Raw genomic sequence first — 8,185 nt, 5'->3', positions numbered from 1 at the left:
TACATGTATCAAAACTCCTGAGGACACAATATTACGTTAGTCATTAGTCAAAAGTAAACCAAAATTATCAATAATTTAAGAGAAACATTTTTGTGAGGATAATGTATCAGATAAAATTCCAGGGTATTGACAAGTTAATCTTTTAAATGACTGTGGTGGAGTATAAGTTTCATATACACCTATACTAGTAAATAAAGACTTTATTTGCAAACTATGCATGCGTTTTTCATTCATTTACATAGTTATTGTATGGTTATGTAAGCACCTGATCCTACCTCTATCTTTAGAGGTCCGTGTTGCTCTGCTTTGAATTTGTATTTCGTTTATGGATTTTTGAGAAGGTTGACAGTTTTTTAATGTCATTTTTTTCATGGTTATATAATATATTGTTTTTATAATTTAGAACTCATTTGTTTACATTATAACGCAAAATACACCTTGTTCTAATAAAATTAAATACATTAATAAAAAAAATTATTGAAGCGAACGAGTTTAATGTGTTGAATATATATCCACAAACCACTTAAAAATGAGCGCTATAAAAGGACTTGAGTTTAAAAGTTTCATTGCCAGATTAAGACTAAATGTATAAATATCTTTTTACAAGTTGCATTTTTTTTTATATCATTCACTTATTAGCCACTGAATTTTAACTTTAATGCATTGTAAGAGAAGCTGAAAGAATTTGTATCATTGTATTTCACTTTGATTGGTTAGGCAATCAGAAGGTTTTGGTAATTTTTTATTTTTATTTTTTTGCTAGGAAGGAAGTAAAGAAATAAAGGACAAGATACTGGCAATGCGATAATGAGTAGAGATTTACTGGGAAGCACCCACTTATTTCCGATTATCTCTAATATGGCCTTTTAACAAGAGTGTTTTCGCCTTTTTGCTCAAATTCAGTACTAACGTTTAACACATTCATTTTAGGTCTAGAATTGAAATTTCTACTTCAACATTCAAAATGTAAACAAAAGCTTTGTTTACATGGGAAAGAATTAGAAGCTCTGTAATTCGCTTATAACTCAACAAATGACACTCAAATTTTGATTGCCTTTTCAGAATGCCTCACTGAAGCATTGTAAACATTAAAATCGGAAAAATAGATTTTGACTAAAATCGTGACCATGCCCCTAGGCCTTTAAATGACACCACCCACTATACTGTATTGCGGGTCACATCCGGGAAATTCGAATCAGAAGCTGCTAAAACGACAAATATGACCCTGATAGAAATATTAGAAACAAGATAAACTGTCAATCTGACGGATAACCAGACTTTCTTTTGAGTGAACAGTATCCATAATCCATAATCCATTGGTCAACTCTGAATGAAAGACCTTTACATTTGTATACATATCACGAAACTTATCAAAACTAAGAAAAGTACTATCTTCCTCAATGATATCATTGATGTATCTAATATTATTATCAAATAGTTGTTTATTAAAAAAAGATTTCCCTCCAATATGAATCATATGGGTTATAAAATAAAGGTGAGTCTGCAGTTGCGCCAGACTCTAATGTATTATGCAGGTCAACCCATGCTTTACAAACATCTATCCAGAACTTGTTTTTTAATGATTTCAAAAGTATATTAATGAATTCAATACCACATGATGTAAAATTTATTTTGATTAAAATTAAGTATGAATTGGCTCAACCCCCTGTTTGTAACGATAAGCTGTCTCACCCAGAATAATTTCATGGAAGATATAAATGCTTTCAGTTTGATATTTATCATCTTAAGACCACCTTCATATTTTTTAACAAGAACATCCCTCTTTATTCTGTGAGTTGAGCCTTTCCATATAAATGAAAAGATTTTTGCTTTTCTAATTCGGGATAGACATTAGTATATGATTCAACAATGGTAGCACTAATGTCTTAATAACTGTAATCTTGCCAATGGGGGTTAAATGTCTTCTCTCCCATTGTTTAAGGATAGACTTAATTTTACCAATTTTGGATCATAGTTAATACTAAGCATATTTAGCGAATCAACATCAAAATTTATTCCCAGCAAGGTGAATTTAGTAGATCCCGAATTCAACTTGCTATTAGGAATAAGTGTATCATTACTATATTTTTTGGAACCTATCCATACTGTATGAGTTTTTTGAATAATTAATACACAAGCTGGACATTTCCGAGAATCTATGTAATATAGAACTGGTTTCTAATAAACTTTCTTCACTTCCATCCAGGATAATCGAGGTGTCATTTGCAAGTTGCGAAATCTTTTTTTTATATTACCCACTGCTATACCTTTAATTTTTTTCATTTTTTCCAATTTGTATCGCCAAAATTTCTGCACAAATCAGGAATATATAAAGGGATAATGAATCTCCTTGTCTACACTCCCTCTGAATATTAAAAATTTCAGAGATATTGCCACCTTGATTAACCGCAGATGTTATGTTTGTATAAAAAATCTAAACTCACTGTCTTATAGTGGGACCAACGTTTAAAAAATCAGAAGTTTTTGTATAAAATTCTAAGATAGGGTATCAAAAGGCTTTTCAAAATCGATAAGCAATAAAAGACCGGGAATTTCTTCATCTTTGGTATATTGCATTATGTCATATATTAACCTTGTGTTTTCTCAAATATACCTATTAGACATAAATCCAGTTTGATCTGGATTTATAAGTTTATGTAAATATTTTTTTAATCTAGCAGCAATACACCCAGATGTAATTTTGTACACTGTAATTAATAAAGTTAAAGGACACCAGTTCTTAATATAAGTCTAGTCCTAATTTCTAAAAAGAGCTCTAGATATACGTTTTAACGACAAATAATTATTATTTGGTCCAGCATGGTTTTTTATCATGTTAAAGTATGCTGAGTCTGAAAAAAATATGCTGGCTTTCATGAAAATGGCGTTAAGTAGGTCAAAATGGCAGACAGCCAATTTTCAAATTTTTCTCTTAAAGTCTCTTCAATGGGAAAAATAATGACAAACACTAATGAATTGATCCAAAATAGTATTTCATCATATCCAATATGTGCTGAGTCTTACAAATTATGCTGGCTTTCTACAAATGTGGTTAATTAGGTCAAAGTGGCGATTTAAAAAATGGCGGATAACAAAATGTTGTTAACTCGTCTTATATTTCTGAAATGGATATATAGCGTGAGACAAACAATAAATATTCAGTCCAGCTAAGTTTAAAATCATAACTTAGGTGTGGATAGTCAGGAATAATTTGCCATTTTCAAGAAAATGACGTAAATTATCTAAAAAAGAATGGCGATTCATAACGGTGGACATCCAGATTTTATAATTTTTCCCTTTAGTTTCTTAAATGGTGATAAAGCTAGAAAGAAACAATTATTATTTTTAAAATAAATTTTCAAATCATAAATAAGATGTGCTTAGTCTGAGGAATCATCCTGGTTCCCACTAAAGCGATGCTTTTTATGTCAAAATGGCGGACAGCCAGATTTCATATTTTTTTCTTCAAAGTTTCTTAAAACGGAAAAAAGCATGAGACCAACATGTTTAATTTGGTCCAGCAAAGTTTATCAATATAACTAAGACAAGCTAAGTCTTAAGAAATATGTAAGCTATGACGGAAATTCCCTAACATATGTCAAAATGACGATTTATCAAAGTACTGAAAGTACTGATAGGCGGAAGCATGATTGCAAGTTGTCAATGTCATAGTGTTATTATAACTATTTTCTTTTTAAGAATTAGTTTGATAACATAAAACACTATTCTAATATGTCAATTAAGGAATATACATGTAGTAAATGTGGAAATACTCTGTTACTCCACCAGATTAGTCTGGATCATGCCTTAAATAAGGATTCAATGAGAAGATCAATTTAAACATCAAAACATATGTTTTGTGAAGTACATTCGTATAACAGTTGATACTTATATGCAAGCTGAAATTACAGGAATACATTTTCATTTATTATGCCGATTTGTTAAAAATGTTCATTTTGATATCAAAATGATGAAAGAATATTATAGAATTAAAATTTAGTAAACTGAACTTCTGAAACTGTAGTATTTTATTCTTTACAATAATGTTTCACAAAAATGCAGAAGTTACATTTGTACATCACTTGATTACAGTATTTTACAGAATCAAGTAGTATGTGTGTCACTTTGCTTACCTGAGAAGCAATAGCCATTGAGAAATCAGCTTCATAGAATAATACACAAAATATCTGGACAATGTGTTGTAAAAAAGGTATTCAATAAAGAGATTTTGATGTTTTCTTAATATATTCTCAAGTTTAACAGTAACAGGATGATTTCAAAGTCATTTTATATGTGGAGAATTGCAGACCTCTAATTGATCCTCAGATTGCAATTCATATATTTTGTTGACAAATGTTTAAAACTTAAAAAGAATGAATTTATTTACTGTACTGTATACCAAACATATTTTACAAAGATCAAACATATATGCAAATGTTGAGAATTACAATACAATGTAAAAGCCCAGTAATTTATGGATAACTATATATTGATATTCAATAATGTACAAATTATGTGTCCTTTACAATTGCTCCATGTTGTACTGTCAAATCACAGGTCTCTAGTATTGAAGACATTTGAACTTTTAACTTTTAAGTTTTTATTTTAATACTAATGGAATCTTCAAGAGAACTTCCACCATTACAGAACATTGACTTTCAAAGAATCCCTTTATGGCTGCATGCCGTAATGGTGTTTTTGGAAAGCGTCTTATCCTGGAGTGTGCCATTTGTGCTAACAACAATTTCAATTCACTAGTGTTGTCTTGCATCCATTATACCAATGAAAACTGTTGTCTTTTTCAGCAGGATATTCTAAAATGTGTTGATGAAAAATGAATAATGGATATGTTATCAAGCAGTATTTCATTACAATATACTTGACCTCCAATAAAGAAAACATGGGTTTTAAAAAAAATTAATCTATAAAATATTTTGAATTTATATGTGTTTTACCTTAAATAATTTATTTTCAAAAGTATACATGTATTTTGCAAATAAAGGATGAGATATATAAAAAGATCACACAATATGAATTATCAATAATTGTAAGGTTATTTTGGTATATTAAATACAAGTAATGGAAAATATAGTGATTGAACTGTAAATGAAAGTTTAATTTTTTTTCTCCAAAATTCTTCAGTTTTTAATTGCATTTAGTACAAGAATATTTACTATATTATTAAAGATATGACAACAAGCTATCTGTAAGTCAATGCTCACTAGTGATACCCCTGCTCTGATGTGTATACAAAAAAGCATAGTTAACATTACATGTAATGGGAAGTTGACATCAAATATTTTGAAAAATCAAACCTACCAAATGGCATACCTTAACAAAGACTGAGTTAAAATTTCAAGTATCTGCGATTGTTGCTGAGATATCTTTGATAAAGTTTATAGACAAACAGACACACAAGGGTAAAACAATATACCCCCTCTCCTTCCGAGCATGGGTATAATTAGTTCATACTTAAACAAGAAAACCACAGGGAATATCGTATTTAAATTTAGTTGTATTTACGAACTTGAAAATGGCGTTAAGGCCATTAAGATGAGGATTCCAGCATATTTCAGATGCCCTGCTTCCATTTAGAAGTTGCAAACGTGCAATGTTTGTCCCTCTTTAAAAGTGCTGAACTGGGAAGCCAACACCGCATTTTTATAGCATCCGTTTTTTTCTTTGTTTTGCTTGAATTTAGCTGTGCACCCAAATTTAGCAATCTCCCCTTCACCAGAGATGAAGAATGATGTTGAGCTCTCATTGTCTCCTCTAATCAGTTAATGTTAATCAGTTTCTTGACATTCATCTGAAAGAACATATACATGTAGAACAAATAGATATATGTTAGGTTATTATCTATAATCAATGTCAGGTATATAATTGAGTCTTTTTGGAATTGCAATTAATCATGAACATGGTATATCAAAGATATACTGGTATATAGTCCAAGTTCTCATGAATTGGAAATTTTAAAATTTAAAAACAAAATTATCATAAAAATTATGATGTAGAGAAATTTCCATAGGAAATTTTAGTCACTTTCATTATAGAGTAATGATAATGTAATTCTGAGATACAAGTAAATACAGTAGGTAAAAGGATAAATCATATTATTTTTTTTAAATGTTCAATTAAATATCTTTGCAATTAATAGCCTATCTGGAATATTCATTATATCAACCAATCAATTGTATCTTGTACAATACTTAAAAGCTATATTTAAGATATTTTTAGAGAAAATTCATTTGCATTATTCATGAGTCATTTTTAAACCCAGCTGAATATTGTAATTTTTTGTAAGCAAAATGAATAAACTCTATATCATACAGTGCAGTTCGTAACAAATTATAAAATCACGATATGAACATATAGATCTGCAAAGATGTCACAAAATATTAAAGGTTTAAAAAAAAAGGTAATGTTATCTTCCTTTATATGCGATTCCATTGTGCTAAATTTTAATCTTTAAAGATATCCTGTAGGCCTCGCCTTGTACAGTATTCATAACAAAAGACCGACATTTCAGAATTATCGATGAATGCCTAACACAAACAATATAAATTCTTTCATAAAATTTATGTACTTATCTGAGATTTCTCTGATTCTAACCCCCGCTTTTATATTGTGACATGTCTCCTCCGCACGTCACAATATACAAGCGGGGATTAGAGTCAGAGGAATTTCGGATTAAGAATGTACCAGCTCCTCGATCACGATTATTGTAACATGAAAATCTTAAATGATGAGGCAAACGTTTATACAATGAGAAATTAATTACCTAACTTACCTTACGTATGTCGAAGATGGACAGTCACCAGTTATTCTCAACGTGGGTTTGTTGACAAAAATATTACACTGCATAACGTAACGCAGTATTGTCTGAGATTACTACGCAAAACGTTGTTATGTTTACAAATAATTTATAGGCATTGTATCATTCTTATAATCTTTTATAAATAGATTTATACACAACCTTGTTTGAAAAAGCATTCATTACCTGTTTCCCTATCAATTTTTCCTTCTGTACTCATAAACACGCAATTTCAAATTGAACTATTTTTTCCCTCGGAATTTCATCTACAGGCATCAGACTCCGTACTTATCCTTTGTTTATGTCGCATACCATCGCAAGGGTTATCGTTCGTTCCTGTACTATCAAAAACGTAAATCTACCACTTGCTATCTTTGCTATAGGCATTTTCAATGGATAATTAAAAACGATGAAGTAAAAATTTAGAGACATACCACAGTTCTATTATCAGAAACGATGTTTAAACGGTGGTCGAACAGTGGGGGGGGGGGTATAGAGTTGTGTGCCCTTAGTTTAAATTACATCCGATAGTTTACCATGAAAAAGGGCAGGAATTTGACCTATGACGTATAAGGTCATGAAAGCAATTGCAATAGGCGCTTCCGCCTAAAAATTGCCTACAGCCAGATTTCATCACTTTCTATTTAAGTTTTTTTTAACAAGAAACAAAGCATTAAAACAATTATAGTCCAATCCAAAAAAAGATTTATTCATAATTAGGGAAAACTGAGTTTGCTAATATATGCTTACTTTTACAAAAATGGCGCTATTTGGGTCAAAATGGCGTTTCAAAATGGCCGACACCCAGAATTCATAATTCTCTTTTAAAGCCGTTTACAGGGATGAAAGGTGTAAGTATTACATTATACAAATATGCACATGAAAAGTTAGATTGGAACACTTTAACGAAGATCAAGAACAGTTCCATATTATATCATTTTAACATCACTAGGGACAATTTATATATTGTAAAAGGAATCAAGCTGTCTATATCTTCGTAAAAGATAAAAGAACCTCTTGCAAAATTGTTAACATATGTTTGGCCAAGTATAGCAATGCGTGTCCATATTCAGAGAAAAAGTTGAGGCTTTTTTATGCTAGAACATGCCATTGTCAATTTGCAACTCATCCTCACAACAAAGTTTGCTGATGGATGTATGAACCTCTTTAAAGCCGATAAACATCCCTGTCAATGTTGTTGAAGAGAAAATGTTCCCCTTTTATAGAGCTTTGAACTAGCACTTGGTTCATTTCCTTCACTGATATGGCGTGACACAACTTCTTATTTCTACAGCATATCAAGAAAATCGACATAATAAGTGAACAGAAACAATTATGAAAAGGGGAATTTACTGACCAGAAAATCAAAGA

At 30.5% G+C, this 8,185-nt stretch overlaps 1 long non-coding RNA gene across 1 annotated transcript; it reads right to left on the bottom strand.

Annotated features, from left to right (window-relative positions):
• Positions 1 to 4,010: 4,010 nt before the first annotated feature.
• Positions 4,011 to 6,977, bottom strand: LOC136270268 (uncharacterized). Its single transcript, XR_010708027.1, has 2 exons — positions 6,791 to 6,977; positions 4,011 to 5,809 (listed from the first exon to the last, which is right to left on the bottom strand). It is a non-coding gene; the product is annotated as an uncharacterized lncRNA (long non-coding RNA).
• Positions 6,978 to 8,185: the final 1,208 nt, after the last annotated feature.

This window comes from Magallana gigas, chromosome 7 (assembly GCF_963853765.1).
Source record: "Magallana gigas chromosome 7, xbMagGiga1.1, whole genome shotgun sequence".
Classification (NCBI taxonomy): domain Eukaryota; kingdom Metazoa; phylum Mollusca; class Bivalvia; order Ostreida; family Ostreidae; genus Magallana; species Magallana gigas.
Note: the sequence above shows the minus strand (reverse complement) of the source record. Positions and strands in the feature narration are given on the sequence as shown.